The sequence below is a fragment of the Ictidomys tridecemlineatus genome, chromosome 8, assembly GCF_052094955.1.
Source record: "Ictidomys tridecemlineatus isolate mIctTri1 chromosome 8, mIctTri1.hap1, whole genome shotgun sequence".
Classification (NCBI taxonomy): Eukaryota; Metazoa; Chordata; class Mammalia; order Rodentia; family Sciuridae; genus Ictidomys; species Ictidomys tridecemlineatus.
In genome coordinates, this window is record NC_135484.1 from 87,861,324 (window position 1) to 87,875,640 (window position 14,317).

At 38.2% G+C, this 14,317-nt stretch overlaps 1 pseudogene; it reads right to left on the reverse strand.

The window, feature by feature from the left end:
* Positions 1-1,253: 1,253 nt before the first annotated feature.
* On the reverse strand, positions 1,254-13,974 carry LOC101956201 (large ribosomal subunit protein uL18 pseudogene; annotated as a pseudogene).
* Positions 13,975-14,317: the final 343 nt, after the last annotated feature.

Sequence of the window (14,317 nt, forward strand, 5' to 3'; positions counted from 1 at the left end):
TCTCTTAATTCATTCCTTAGATCTTCTTTTACCTCATTAATTACTTTAACAATCAATTTAAAAAATCTTCTCTGGAATTTCATCCCATTTCATATCTGTGGGTTTCTTTGTTGGGGGATTGTAACTTTTCGGGGGGTGTTTGCTTATTTTCTCATGTTTTCAGGGGTCTTAGACTTGCACATCTGTTGAAATGGATTCATATTCTTTTGTGTGTCCTTTGATATGTAGTTATCTTATTTATAATAAGTCATGTGTTGTTGGTATCTCTTCACTTGAACATGTAGGTTTAGTGTAATCCAAGTTTCTACCAATAATACCTCTCAGTTTGCTGCAGCAGAAATTCTGATTTCATTTAGTACTGCATAGGTACTGAAATTCTGTGGGGTTTTCTTTATATATATATATATTTCTTTTTTTTTTAACCCAATAAACTTTTATTTCATTCATTTAACAGCACAGGGTTGCTGTTCTATGTCAGAAGGCAAATTTCTTCCACATGGTAAAGCAGTGATCCCAGTTCCTATCTGGAGTTCTTCTATACTGCATAGTATGAGATTCTTCTGTTTCAAGCTAAGAAAGTGAAAGACATGACCACTTCTTAAAACGCCCAGCCCAAAAGTGACATCCACTACTTCCATGTGCATTCTACAGTTAAGAACAAGTTTCACAGCCACACCTGGATACAAACTATTGACCCACACAGCCATAACAGGATAGTCACTTCTCTATAACAAGTTCACAGTAGAAATGGATGGGAACAAGCTGGAGATGTCTGATTCATATCACATAAGAAGTGGCTTCTACCTTCAAAGAACATTTCTCAGAAGAAGTATTAACTAAATGAAGAGATATTTACAGATAGGAATATGCAATATTGTCAAGCAGTGTTTCCAAATTTGATCTATAGATTCAATGCAATCACAGTCAAAATCCCAGCAAATTATTTGTGGATATCAATGTGCTGATCCTAACAGATAGGCAAGGAGACCCAAATAACCAACACAATATTGAGGGAGAAGAACAAAGTTGAAGGATTGGCTCTACCCCCTTCAAGACTTATTGTAAGGCTACAGTAACCAAAAAAGTGTGGTGGCAATAATAGAACAGTCGGATAGATTGATGGAACCGAATGGAGAACCCAGAGGGGGCCCACGTAGATACCCTCAACCAATCTTTTTTTTTTTTAATCTGCTTGTTCAATAAGTTTATTATCTTTATCTGAAAAAAACTTCATAGAAAAACTGTTATTTGGTTTAGCTCTCAGCATCCAGTTCCTGAGCTCTAAGGAAGCTTGCCTTCTTTTTAGCTACCCGATCTGTCTTGTGAGCAAGGGACATTTTAGGTCCCACCTTGTCTTTTTAACTTCTCTTTGGGGCTTTCTCACAGACTGAATTCTCTCATATAGCAGAATGAGCTTTCTTGTACATCTCCTCCATGTCAGGGGCAATGTTGTTCTTTATATACTGAGAAAATTGTTTCTTGTAAGCATCTTCATCTTCTTCCATTAGATAATGCATATAATCTGCAACATTCTGACCCATAATGTGTTTCCTGTGTATTTCTTCATTGAACTCCTTGCTTTCAGAATCATAACCAGGGAATTGTTTGGTACTATGGGAGATAGACAAGCCTCCATCCACAGCTCCCTTCAGGGCCCCCAAAACTTTATTGCCAGTTGTACTTCTAGCAAGGCCTGCATCCAAATAGTAGGCGAAGGCACCAGGTTGACCATCAGCACTTTTTACATTGTATTCATCTCCAGTCACCTTCACTTAGCCTTCATAAATCTTGTTCATACCAAACCTATTGAGAAGCCTGTAGGCCAGCAGTATGCCAGTACAATATACTGCAGCATAATTTGTTAGGCCAACTTTCACACCATATTTTGATAGTTCATGTGCATATGCTTCTCAGACTATCATATCCCCTTCTATACAGGCATAAGCAATCTGGCAAATGATATCTCTGTCAGTTACACTAACTATCCTCCTGTATTTGGGTGTGTTGTACTTACTTTTGTCCTGGATCACCAAGCGTTTCTGAGCATAGTAATCAGTTTTGCCCTCTCATCTTCTTCTAAATTTCACTTGATATCTCTTTTTTTTAATTTTTATTGTTGGTTGTTCAAAACATTACATAGTTCTTGATATATCATATTTCACACTTTGATTCAAGTGGGTTATGAACTCCCATTGTTACCCCTTATACAGATTGCAGAATCACATCGGTTACACATCCACTGATTTACATATTGCCATACTAGTGTCTGTTGTATTCTGCTGCCTTTCCTATCCTCTACTATCCCCATTCCCCTCCCCTCCCCTACCCTCTTCTCTCTCTACCCCATCTACTGTAATTCATTTCTCCCCCTTGTTTTTTTCCTTTCCTCTCACTTCCTCTTGTATGTAATTTTGTATAACCCTGAGGGTCTCCTTCCATTTCCATGCAATTTCCCTGCTCTCTCCCTTTCCCTCCCACCTCTCATCCCTGTTTAATGTTAATCTTCTTCTCATGCTCTTCCTCCCTACTCTGATCTTAGTTACTCTCCTTATATCAAAGAAGACATTTGGCATTTGTTTTTAAGGGATTAACTAGCTTCACTTAGCATAATCTGCTCTAATGCCATCCATTTACCTGCAAATTCTATACTTTTGTCCTTTTTTAATGCCGAGTAATACTCCATTGTGTATAAATGCCACATTTTTTTTTATCCATTCGTCTGTTGAAGGGCATCTAGGTTGGTTCCACAGTCTTGCTATTGTGAATTGTGCTGCTATGAACATCGATGTAGCAGTGTCCCTGTAGCATGCTCTTTTTAGGTCTTTAGGGAATAGTCCGAAAAGGGGAATAGCTGGGTCAAATGGTGGTTCCATTCCCAGCTTTCCCAGGAATCTTCATACTGCTTTCCAAATTGGCCGCACCAATTTGCAGTCCCACCAGCAATGTACAAGTGTACCCTTTTCCCCATATCCTCGCCAGCACTTGTTGTTGTTTGACTTCATAAAGGCTGCCAATCTTACTGGAGTGAGATGGTATCTTAGAGTGGTTTTGATTTGCATTTCTCTGACTGCTAGAGATGGTGAGCATTTTTTCATGTACTTGTTGATTGATTGTATGTCCTCCTCTGAGAAGTGTCTGTTCAGGTCCTTGGCCCATTTGTTGATTGGGTTATTTGTTTTCTTATTGTTTAATTTTTTGAGTTCTTTGTATACTCTAGATAGTAGGGCTCTATCTGAAGTGTGAGGAGTAAAGATTTGTTCCCAGGATATAGGCTCCCTGTTTACCTCTCTTATTGTTTCTTTTGCTGAAAAAAAAACTTTTTAGTTTGAGTAAGTTCCATTTGTTGATTCTAGTTATTAACTCTTGTGCTATGGGAGTCCTATTGAGGAATTTGGAGCCCGACCCCACAGTATGTAGATCGGAGCCAACTTTTTCTTCTATCAGACGCCATGTCTCTGATTTGATATCAAGCTCCTTGATCTATTTTGAGTTAACTTTTGTGCATTGCGAGAGAAAGGGATTCAGTTTCATTTTGTTGCATATGGATTTCCAGTTTTCCCAGCACCATTTGTTGAAGATGCTATCCTTCCTCCATTGCATGCTTTTAGCCCCTTTATCAAATATAAGATAGTTGTAATATTGTGGATTGGTTTCTGTGTCCTCTATTCTGTACCATTGGTCCACCTGCCTGTTTTGGTACCAATACCATGCTGTTTTTGTTACTATTGCTCTGTAGTATAGTTTGAAGTCTGGTATTGCTATACCGCCTGATTCACACTTTCTGCTTAGAGTTGTTTTTGCTATTCTGGGTATTTTATTTTTCCATATGAATTTCATGATTGCTTTATCTATTTCTACAAGAAATGCTGTTGGGATTTTGATTGGCATTGCATTAAACCTATAGAGAACTTTTGATAATATCGCCATTTTGATGATGTTAGTTCTACCTATCCCTGAACAGGGTATATTTTTCCATTTTCTAAGATCTTCTTCTATTTCTCTCTTTAGGGTTCTTTAGTTTTCATTGTATAAGTCTTTCACCTCTTTTGTTAGGTTGATTCCCAAGTATTTTATTTTATTTTATTTTTTTGAGGATATTGTGAATGGAGTGGTTGTCCTCATTTCCATTTCAGAGGATTTGTCGCTGATATACAGGAATGCCTTTGATTTATGCATGTTGATTTTATATCCTGCCACTTTGCTGAATTCATTGATTAGCTCTAATAGTTTTTTTTAGACCCTTTTGGGTCTGCTAGGTATAGAATCATGTCTTCTGCAAATAGTGATAATTTAAGTTCTTCTTTTCCTATTTTTATGCCTTTAATTTCTTTCATCTGTCTAATTGCTGTGGCCAGTGTTGAACCAGCCTTGCATCCCAGGGATGAATCCTACTTGATCATGGTGCACAATTTTTTTGATATGTTTTTGTATCTGATTTGCCAGAATTTTATTGAGGATTTTTGCATCTAGATTCATTAGAGATATTGGTCTGTAGTTTTCTTTCTTTGAATTGTCTTTGTCTGGTTTAGGAATCAGGGTGATGTTGGCCTCATAGAATGAATTTGGAAGTTCTCCCTCTTTTTCTATTTCCTGGAATAGCTTGAAAAGTATTAGTATTAGTTCTTCTTTAAAGGTTTTGTAAAACTCTGCTATATACCCATCGGGTCCTGTGCTTTTCTTAGTTGGTAATCTTTTGATGGCTTCTTCTATTTCCTCAATTGATATTGGTCTGTTTAGGTTGTCTATATCCTCCTGACTTAATCTGGGTAGATCAGATGACTTAAGAAATTTATCGATGCCTTCACTATCTTCTATTTTACTGGAGTATAAGTATTCAAAATAATTTCTAATTATCTTCTGTATTTCTGAAGTGTCTGTTGTGATATTGCCTTTTTCATCCTGTATGCTAGTAATTTGAGTTCTCTCTCTTTATCTCTTCGTTAGCATGGCTAAGGGTCTGTCGATTTTATTTATTTTTTAAAGAACCAGCTTTTAGTTTTGTCAATTTTTTCAGTTGTTTCTTTTGTTTCGATTTCATTGATTTCAGCTCTGATTTTAATCATTTCTTGCCTTCTACTTCTTTTGCTGTTGTTGCTCTTCTTTTTCTAGGATTTTGAGATGAAGTGTGAGATCATTTATTTGTTGGTTTTTCCTTTTTTTAAGGAATGAACTCCAGGCAATGAATTTTCCTCTTAGAACTGCTTTCATTGTGTCCCATAGATTCCGATATGTTGTGTCTGTGTTTTCATTTATCTCTAAGAATTCTTTAATTTTCTCCTTGATGTCTTCTATAACCCATTGATCATTCAGTAACCTATTGTTCATTCTCCAAGTGATGCATGATTTTTCCTTCCTTCTTTTATTTTTGATTTCCAGTTTCGTTCCATTATGATCAGATAAGATGCATGGTATTATCTCTACTCCTTTATAATGTTTAAGAGTTGCCCTATGGCATAATATATGATCTATTTTTGAGAAGGATCCATGTGCTGCTGAGAAAAAAGTGTAACTGCTTGATGTTGGGTGGTATATTCTATATATGTCAATTAAGCCTAGGTTATTAATTGTATTATTGAGTTCTATAGTTTCTTTATTCAACTTTTGTTTGGAAGATCTGTCCAGTGGTGAGAGAGGTGTGTTGAAGTCTCCCATAATTATTGTATGGTGGTCTATTAGACTTTTGAACTTGAGAAGAGTTTGTTTGATGAACATAGCTGCACCATTGTTTGGAGCATATATATTTATGACTGTTATGTCTTGTTAGTGCATGGTTCCCTTGAGCAGTATGTAGTGTCCCTCTTTATCCCTTTTGATTAACTTTGGCTTGAAATCTATTTTATTTTATATGAGTATGGACACTCCTGCTTGTTTCCGAAGTCCATATGAGTGATATTATTTTTCCCAACCTTTCACCTTCAGTCTATGTGTCTTTTCCTATCAAATGCATATCCTGTAGGCAGCATGTTGTTGCATCTTTTTTTTTTTATCCATTCTACTAGCCTGTGTCTCTTAATTGGTGAGTTTAAGCCATTAACATTTAGGGTTATTATTGAGATATGGATTGTTCTTCCAGCCATATTTGTTTATTTATGTTACTTAACATGGTTTGTTTTCCCCCTTTGATTATTTTTTTCCTTTACTGTACTACCTCCCACTGTTGGTTTTCATGTTATTTTCCATTTCTTCTTCCTGTAATGTTTTGCCGAGAATGTTTTGAAGAGATGGTTTTCTAGCTGCAAATTCTTTTAGCTTTTGTTTATCCTGGGAGGTTTTAATTTCATCTTCCATCCTGAAGCTTAATTTTGCTGGATACACAATTCTTGGTTGGAACCCATTTTCTTTCAGCATTCGAAATATGTTGTTCCAGTATCTTCTAGCTTTCAGAGTCTATGTTGAAAGATCAGCTGTTATCCTGATTGATTTACCCCTAAATGTAATCTGCTTCCTTTCTCTTGAAACTTTTAAAATTTTCTCCTTATTCTGTATGTTGGGCATCTTCATTATAATGTGTCTATGTGTGGATCTCTTATGATTTTGCACATTCGGTGTCCTGTAGGCTTCTAGGATTTGGGATTCTGTCTCATTCTTCAAGTCTGGAAAGTTTTCTCGTATTATTTCGTCGAACAAATTGCTCATTTCTTTGGTTGGACCTCTATACCTTCCTGTATCCCAATGACTCTTAAGTTTGTTCTCTTTATGTTACCCCATATTTCTTGGATGTTCTGCTCATGGTTTCTTAAGAGTCTTGCTGAGCTGTCTATGTTCTTTTCAAGTTGAAATACTTTGTCTTCATTGTCTGATGTTCTATCTTCTAAGTGTTCTACTCTGCTGGTAGTATTCTCATTTGAGTTTTTAAGTTGGTTTATTGCTTCCTGCATTTCTAGGATTTCTGTTTGTTGTTTTTGTTTGTTTTTATAACCTCTATCTCCCTCTATAGTTGATCTTTTGCTTCTCGGATTTGTTTATGTAATTCATTGTTGAAGTGATCTTTCATTGTCTCGTTTTGCTGTCTAATGTCTTCCTTGAGACTCCAGATCATCTGAAGCATGTAAATCCTGAATTCTTTATCTGACATTCCATCTTCTGTAGCTATTACCTCTTCTAAAGTTGCGTTGACCTGCGTTGCTTGTGGTCCTTTCTTTCCTTGTCTTTTCATACTGCCTGCGTTTCTTTCTGCTTGGTGAAACTGTTGTGTTATTGAATTTTCCCCCATATATTTATTTTGCTCTTGTATAGTTGTAAAGTCTTCCTTGCAGGGGTGGGCAGCAGCTGTGCTCCTCTTCCAATTGGCGTGATCTGTCTATCACGCAGGCAGGCCGCTGGGCCCCTTCTCCAGGTCACGTGGTCTGCCTACCTTGCGGTCAACGGCTGGGCCCCTCCTCCAATAGGGGTGATCTGACTACCACACTGGCGGGCCACTGGTCCTGTTCTCCAGGTTGCAGGTCTGCCTACCTTGCAGGTGTGGGCAGCGGCTGTGCCCCTCCTCCAATCGGGATGATCTTTCAACTAGGCTGGCGGGCCGCTGGGCCCCTTCTCCAGGACGCGCGATCTGCCTACCTTGCGGGTGTCAGCTGGGCCCTTCCTCCAATTGGGGTGATGTGTCTACCACGCCGGCGGGCCGCTGGGCCTGTTCTGCTGGTGAGTCACAGGTCTGCCTACCTTGCAGGTGCGGGCGGTGGCTCTGCTCTTGCTGTGGGTTTTTCTGAGCCATGTTTTTTGTAATCTTTCTGATTGTGCTGTAGGAGTAGATGTTCAATAGTGGAACCTGATGCTCCCCTCTAGTTGTTTTTATTTGGGACCTAGTCATTGGTTTGGGGGTTTTGCCTCTCCTATTCTTTGTGTTAAAGTAGTATTGAAGCTTGAGTGAGCTTAGTTTGTGTGTGGAGGAAGGCACATTGTCATGTATCTTTTAGCCATGGTGTCTCTACTCTGTGAACATGTAGTATACCCGTTGCTTCCTGGCACTTCTCAGAAAATGGAAAACAAGCAACAGCAACAAAAATAGTGATCAATATATAGCATTAGAAAAAATATCTTGTGTCTACTATGGCATGTATATTATTAATTACCACAAAGAGAGGCATGTTGGGCCAGCATTTAACAAAAGCAACATAATAAACAACTGTGAACTAGATCTAGCATTAAAGTATACAGTGAGTATCAACTCTGCCCTCCCCAGTGTTAATAATTATAGTAACTTAAAAGGTGGAGACAGAAATTGTAAACACTAACTTGTTCCCAAAGATAGTAAAATGACAATTTGTTAAGAGAAAAGAGTTTAGTTTTGTTGTTGTTATTGTTGTAACTGTGATCAAAATGCCAAAAAGAACAACTTAGAGGAGGGAAAGTTTATTTAGACATCATGGTTCCAGAATCTCTGTCCATAGATGGACTATTCCTTGTGCACAAGGTGAGGCAGGTCTGCATGGGGGAGGTACCTAGCGGAGGAAAGCTGCTCAGCTCATTGCAGTGTCAAGAAGGGTGGTGGAGAGGAAGGTAGCCATAGGGAAGATATCTTGTAATTTTTATGTCCTGCTGATATATACTTCCCTTAAAAAGTATGAAATATCCTTTTTTTTTCTCTATTCTGGTTAACCTTGGTTTGGAGACTACTGTGTCTGAGATGAGGATGAAAACCCCTGTTTGTTTACACAATCCATATGAGTGATAAGTTTTTTTCCCATCTTTTCACCTTCAATCTGTGGATGTCTTTGTCCACGAGATGAGTCTCTTGAAGACAGCATATTGTTGGGTCTTGCTTTTTAGTCCAATCTTCTGATCTGTGTCTTATGATTGATGAGTTTAGGCTGTTAACATTCAAGGTTATTATTGAGATATGATTTGTATTCCTTGCCATTTTGATTTATTTCTGGTTTTTAATTTGACTTTGTTTCTCCTTTGGTTGAATATTCCTTTAATGTAGATCTTCCCTTTGCTGGTTTTTACTTTCTTTTTCTGCTTCATCCTCATGGAATATTTTATTAGAATATTCGGTAGTGTAGGCTTTCTAGTTGTGAATTCTTTTAATTTTTGTTTATCAAATCTGAAACTTAATTTTGCTGGATATAAAACTCTTGATTGGCATCTGTTCTGTTTCAGAGCTTTAAATATATTATTCCAAGACCTCCTAGCTTTGAGAGTCTGGGTTGAGAAATCAGTTGAGATCTGAATTGGTTTCCCCCATAAGTAATTTGATTTTTTCTCTCACAGCCTTTAAGATTTTAATCTTTATTCTTTATATGAGTCAATTTCATTATAATGTGTCTTGGTGTGGGTCTGCTGTAATTTTGTACATTTGGGGTCCTTTAAGCATCTTGTATTTGTTTTTTTTCATTTTATTCTTTAGGTTTGAGAAATTTTCTGCTATTATATCATTGAAAAGATTGTGTATTCCTTTGGTTTGTATCTCTGCTCCTCCATCTATTCTGATAACTGTTAAATTTGAGCTTTTTATGTTATCCCATAATTCTTGGATGTTTTGTTCATGGTTTTTTTTTACCATCTTTCCTGCATGGTCAATTTTACTTTCAAGATTATATATTTTGTCTTCATTGCCTGAGGTCTGTCTCCAAGTGGTCTAGTCTGTTGGTGATGCTTTGTATTGAATTTATAATTTGTTTTACTGATTCCTTCATTTCAAGGATTTCTGCTCCTCCCCACCCCAACAATCTCTAACTCTTAATTGAAGTGATCTTTCATTTTCTCTATTTTTTCTTTGATTTCATTCCTTATACTATCCTTTACTTCACAGATCAATTGAAATATTTACATTCTGAACTCCTTCTTGAACATTTCTTCTACTATGTTATCAGTGGCTTCTGTCATTGAAGCATCTTGGTTTTTTTGGGTACTTTATTCCCTTGTTTTTTCATATTATTCATGTGTTTTTCCATCTAGAACTATGGATCTAAGGCAGCATAAATTCTACCCTATAGACTTACACTGTCCCTGAAGGTTTCCAGTTCCTCGCCTTTAATGGCGAGACCAATATCAACAGTACCCAGTACAAACAATGTATAACCTTAAACCCAATAGCTCCCAATAAGTCATCTACTGCTTTCTCACATTAAACCAAAATGATGAGTTCAATAATGATCTATAGTATAAACAGAAAATTTGCTAAAATGATTTGCAATTTCAAATGGTGGATGAGAGAATAGTAGTGTAGTACATGATGTTCATGAGGGAGGAAGAGAGAAGCTAGAAGCAAAAATTCACAGGAAGAGTGGAAGATGAGTCGACAGAGATTGGCTGTTGGTTGGAAAAAAGTTGAAAAGAAAATCCAAGGAATCAGACAAGTGAGAGTAAGAATACGAACAAAGAGAAAAAATTAAAGACATAAGAATCAAAAATGCAAAACACCATTCATATAGCATTGTCCTCCACACACTGATGAATAAAAAACACCCTGTTCCAAATATGGTAGAGATATTAGTGAATTGAGAAATAAAATAAAATAAATCTCCATGGAAATTCAAACTGTCTCCATCAGCACTTAAGTTTCTCAGCCCTGTCTCTGATGTCTCTTAGTATCACCAGGCCCAGATCAGTCCTGGCAGTGCCAGTCACAATCCCACTGATGTGGGCTTCAGATACCTCAGGCTCAGCCACACTGCAGTCCCAAGATCTCATTGCTGCTCCTATTGGCAGAGAGACCACCAGGAATACACGTATGCAAAGGAGTAACTTTGAGATGAAGCAGCAAGACAAGAGCCACCAGCACTTCCAGCAGGAAGACCTCAGGTACCTCCAAACCCTCAGGAACCCCCACAGTGGACCTGAAGGTCCCAGCCTCATTCCCTAGACAGAGGCTCTTGTGGTGGTAAACCTGCTGGCATCTTGGCCCCAGCCCTGGATAGTGTCCCCAAATGGGTGCGGCCTCGTGCAACCAAACCTGGAGTCTCCCCCACAGCAGATCTCTAGACGAGGGTAGCAGCAGTAGTGGCAGTGGTTGGTAGAAGCAGGTAGTGGGTCAGTAGTAGGGGTAGTGTAACAGTGTCAGCAGCAGCGTCCACCAGTTCATTACTTTAAAATTCAGCCTCACACAAAGTCTCATGACACGGATAAAATATAACCAAGTACTTTACCAGAATATAACACAAGTGCCTATAGTCCAATTCCCAATAAAGTCCTTATTTCCCTCTGAAACCTCATGAACATGATTCACTTTTCTATCAGCATTCTGGTTTTCTTAGTTCTCAACAGAATCACATGTTAAGCTATGCTTGCAACATTCTAAAGATTTTCCAGTCTGAATCTCTAAACTTTTCAAATTTTCTTCCACAAACCAGCACCAGAGGCTTCTGAACTACATGGTTAGGTTTGTCACAGTAATGTCTTCACTCCTGGTACTGGTTTCTGTTTTAGTTAGCCTTTTCATCATTGCTGTGACCATAATACCAGATAAGAACAACTTAGAGGATAAAAAGTTTATTTTAGAATCATAATTTGGAAGTCTCAGTTCACAGACAGCTGATTCCATTCTTCTTGGCCCAAGGTGGGCAGCATATTATGGGGGAAAAGCTCGGCAAAGGAAAGCTTCTCAGAACATGGTTGGGTCAGGAAGTGGCAGGGGTGGGGATGAAGGAGCCCCAGGGATGATGTACCCTTCCAGGGAACCTCCCCAGTTACACCCCCACTCACCAGTCATACTTTATCTGCCTACAGCTATCACCCAGCCCATACAAACTAAGAACTGATTAGGTTACAACTCCCATGATGCAATAATTTCATCTCTGAATATTCCTGAATTAACAGAGCTTTTGGGAGGCACTTCATGTCTAAACCATAATAAAAAGAAAATGGAATAGGAAGGCAAAGTTTAAAATATTCAAAAGACAAACTGATGCAAAGCAGAATTAAAGTATAAAGAAGGAGGCTATAGAGAAAAAGAAGTAAAAAAATAATTAAAAGAAATAATGAGAGAAAGAGAATATGAACAAATTTGGCTATTGAAGGGGTAAGAGAGGATAAGGGTAATAAAAAAAAACAAAAATAAATGTCAAAGCAAACAAAAAGTCAAAACAAAATAAATTTTTAAAACCCTACTACTCTTAAGTCAAAACAAGATCTTAAGTCAAAACAACATAAAAGAAAAGGATACACACACACACGTATCTATGTATTTATATAAGTATATATACCAATTGACACAGAACACACACAAGCACACATTCAAAATCATGTTGAATGGAAAAAAAAAGAGAAAAGAAGAAAAAAAATCTTCAGGGAAAATGAAGGGATTACCTCTGCTGATGCGGTCAGAACTGTTGACAAGAATGTGGTTCAATGGAGTTGGAGAATATCATGTTAAGAAAAATAAGCAATTCCCCCCAAAAACTAAAGGCCAAATGTTTTCTCTGATATGGAGATGCTAATTCTCAATAAGTTGGGGGGTGTCCCTAAGAAAGAATAGAGTTACTTTAGATCAGGGAGAAGGGAGTGAAGCGAGGGGAAGGGATATGGAGATAGGAAGGATAGTAGAATGATGCAGACATGATTACCTTATGTACATGTATGACTGAATTTTGACCAATGTCATTCTACCACATGTACAATCAGAAAAATGAGAAATTATATCCCATTTATGTATATCAAAATGCATAAATGCATTCTATTCTCATGTATAACTAATTAAAACAAATAAAAGAAATTTTTTTAAAAAGAAGGATATTCAGTGCCTATGCTATACAGTCCTTCTGTTTCTTAGGCTGTGTACCCCTTTGAGGGAGTCAGGGCTGGGGGTTGTTAGACCCTTCTTTGAGTTGTTCATTAAATTGCCGGCTGGAGTGACCTGAAACTGAACCTGGATGTAACAGCTCTCAGCTTCTCTTCCTCTAGTTTAACTGAGAGCAGAATGAGAAGTGATGACAGCTGGAATTTTGTCCATGCAAACTAGGTAGATACACTCCCAGAGAAGGGCTGATTCAGAGTTCGCTGAGCTTCAGTGACTGCTGTTTATTTTTGATCAATCTTTTAAATTTTATTGTGGGGTATCTGCTCTAAAGAGACTAGCTTCACCCACCCTATTGTCAGGCAGATGCCTGTCTCTGCTGGGTATCTGGATATTGGGGGCCTCCTAAGAAATCCACTCTTAAGGCAAAGTGGCCAGCTTCATGATAGTGTTCACTTATTCTCACAAATGTGGTCTTCACAGGAGCAGAACCTGAGAGCAAATGTGCCTGCCTGCCCAGTTTTATTCTCTCCAGCTAATTCCACAAGCTGCCAAACCCAGAGGGAAGGAAGCCGCACTCTGTTCTGTATACCTGACCTGAGTTCCCCTAGGTGCAATCCCTTTTGTGTCCACCTCAGTTGCACTGTGCTAGGCAGACTCAAGATCTCATGGCAGGTGAACGTAGGGACAGCCAGCCCATAATGCTCATTGTGAGCTCCTGGGCTCCTGTTGTAGACACCCACTGCAACAGCTTCTTCGAGATGGCATTTCTTCTCAGTTATCCTCTCTCCAGCCAAGAAGCATAGAGCACTCCTCATACACTATGCTGCCTCTGAGTCACTCAAGTTCAGATTGTCCGGTGTTCCACGGGTTCCCTGTGCCAAATTTTCTTTGCAGATTCAACATTTCTTTCTGGCTGGGTCATCCCTCCCCTCAGTGATGAACCAGCACCTTGGCATTAATAGTTAGATTCTTGAGGTATTCTTTCCTGTGCTATGTTCAAAGTTCCTGAAATTCTGTGCCTCTGTGATTCTGATATTGGATTTTTGGTGTCTTCTCTGTCACCCATCTCACTGTGAAACTGTGTTCCAGTTGCTTGAATCCCTAGCCATGGAGTAACTAGAAATCACAGGCTTCTTCTACTTCACTATCTTTCCATTTAAGAATCTTGAATTTTATTTAGAGATAAAGAATTAAAAAGCCCTACATGATTTTGCTCCTATTTCTCTTACATTATCCCTTATATTGCTCAGGCCATAATAGCCTTCTTTCCATTCCTTAAAAATGTCACATTTCCTCATGGTCTCTGTACTTACTGTCACTTTTGCTAGGAATGCTGTCTCCAGCTGTTCATATGACTAGTTCTTCTCATAATGTAGAATACAAAGGTTACTTCTTCAAAGAGGCCTTCACTGACCCACATATCAAAAATAGCATTCCTTCACCCATCATGTGCTTCTATACCACTATCATAATTTATTTTCTTCAGAGCCGTTATCAATTATTAGATCTATATATTTTCCATCTCTGCCCACTGAATTTAAGGTGCATTGATCAAGGCTCTAATCTATCCTGCTTTGACTGTATCCTCAGTACATAGCACAATACCTAACACACACTAAATGCTCAGAAACTATTTTTAAA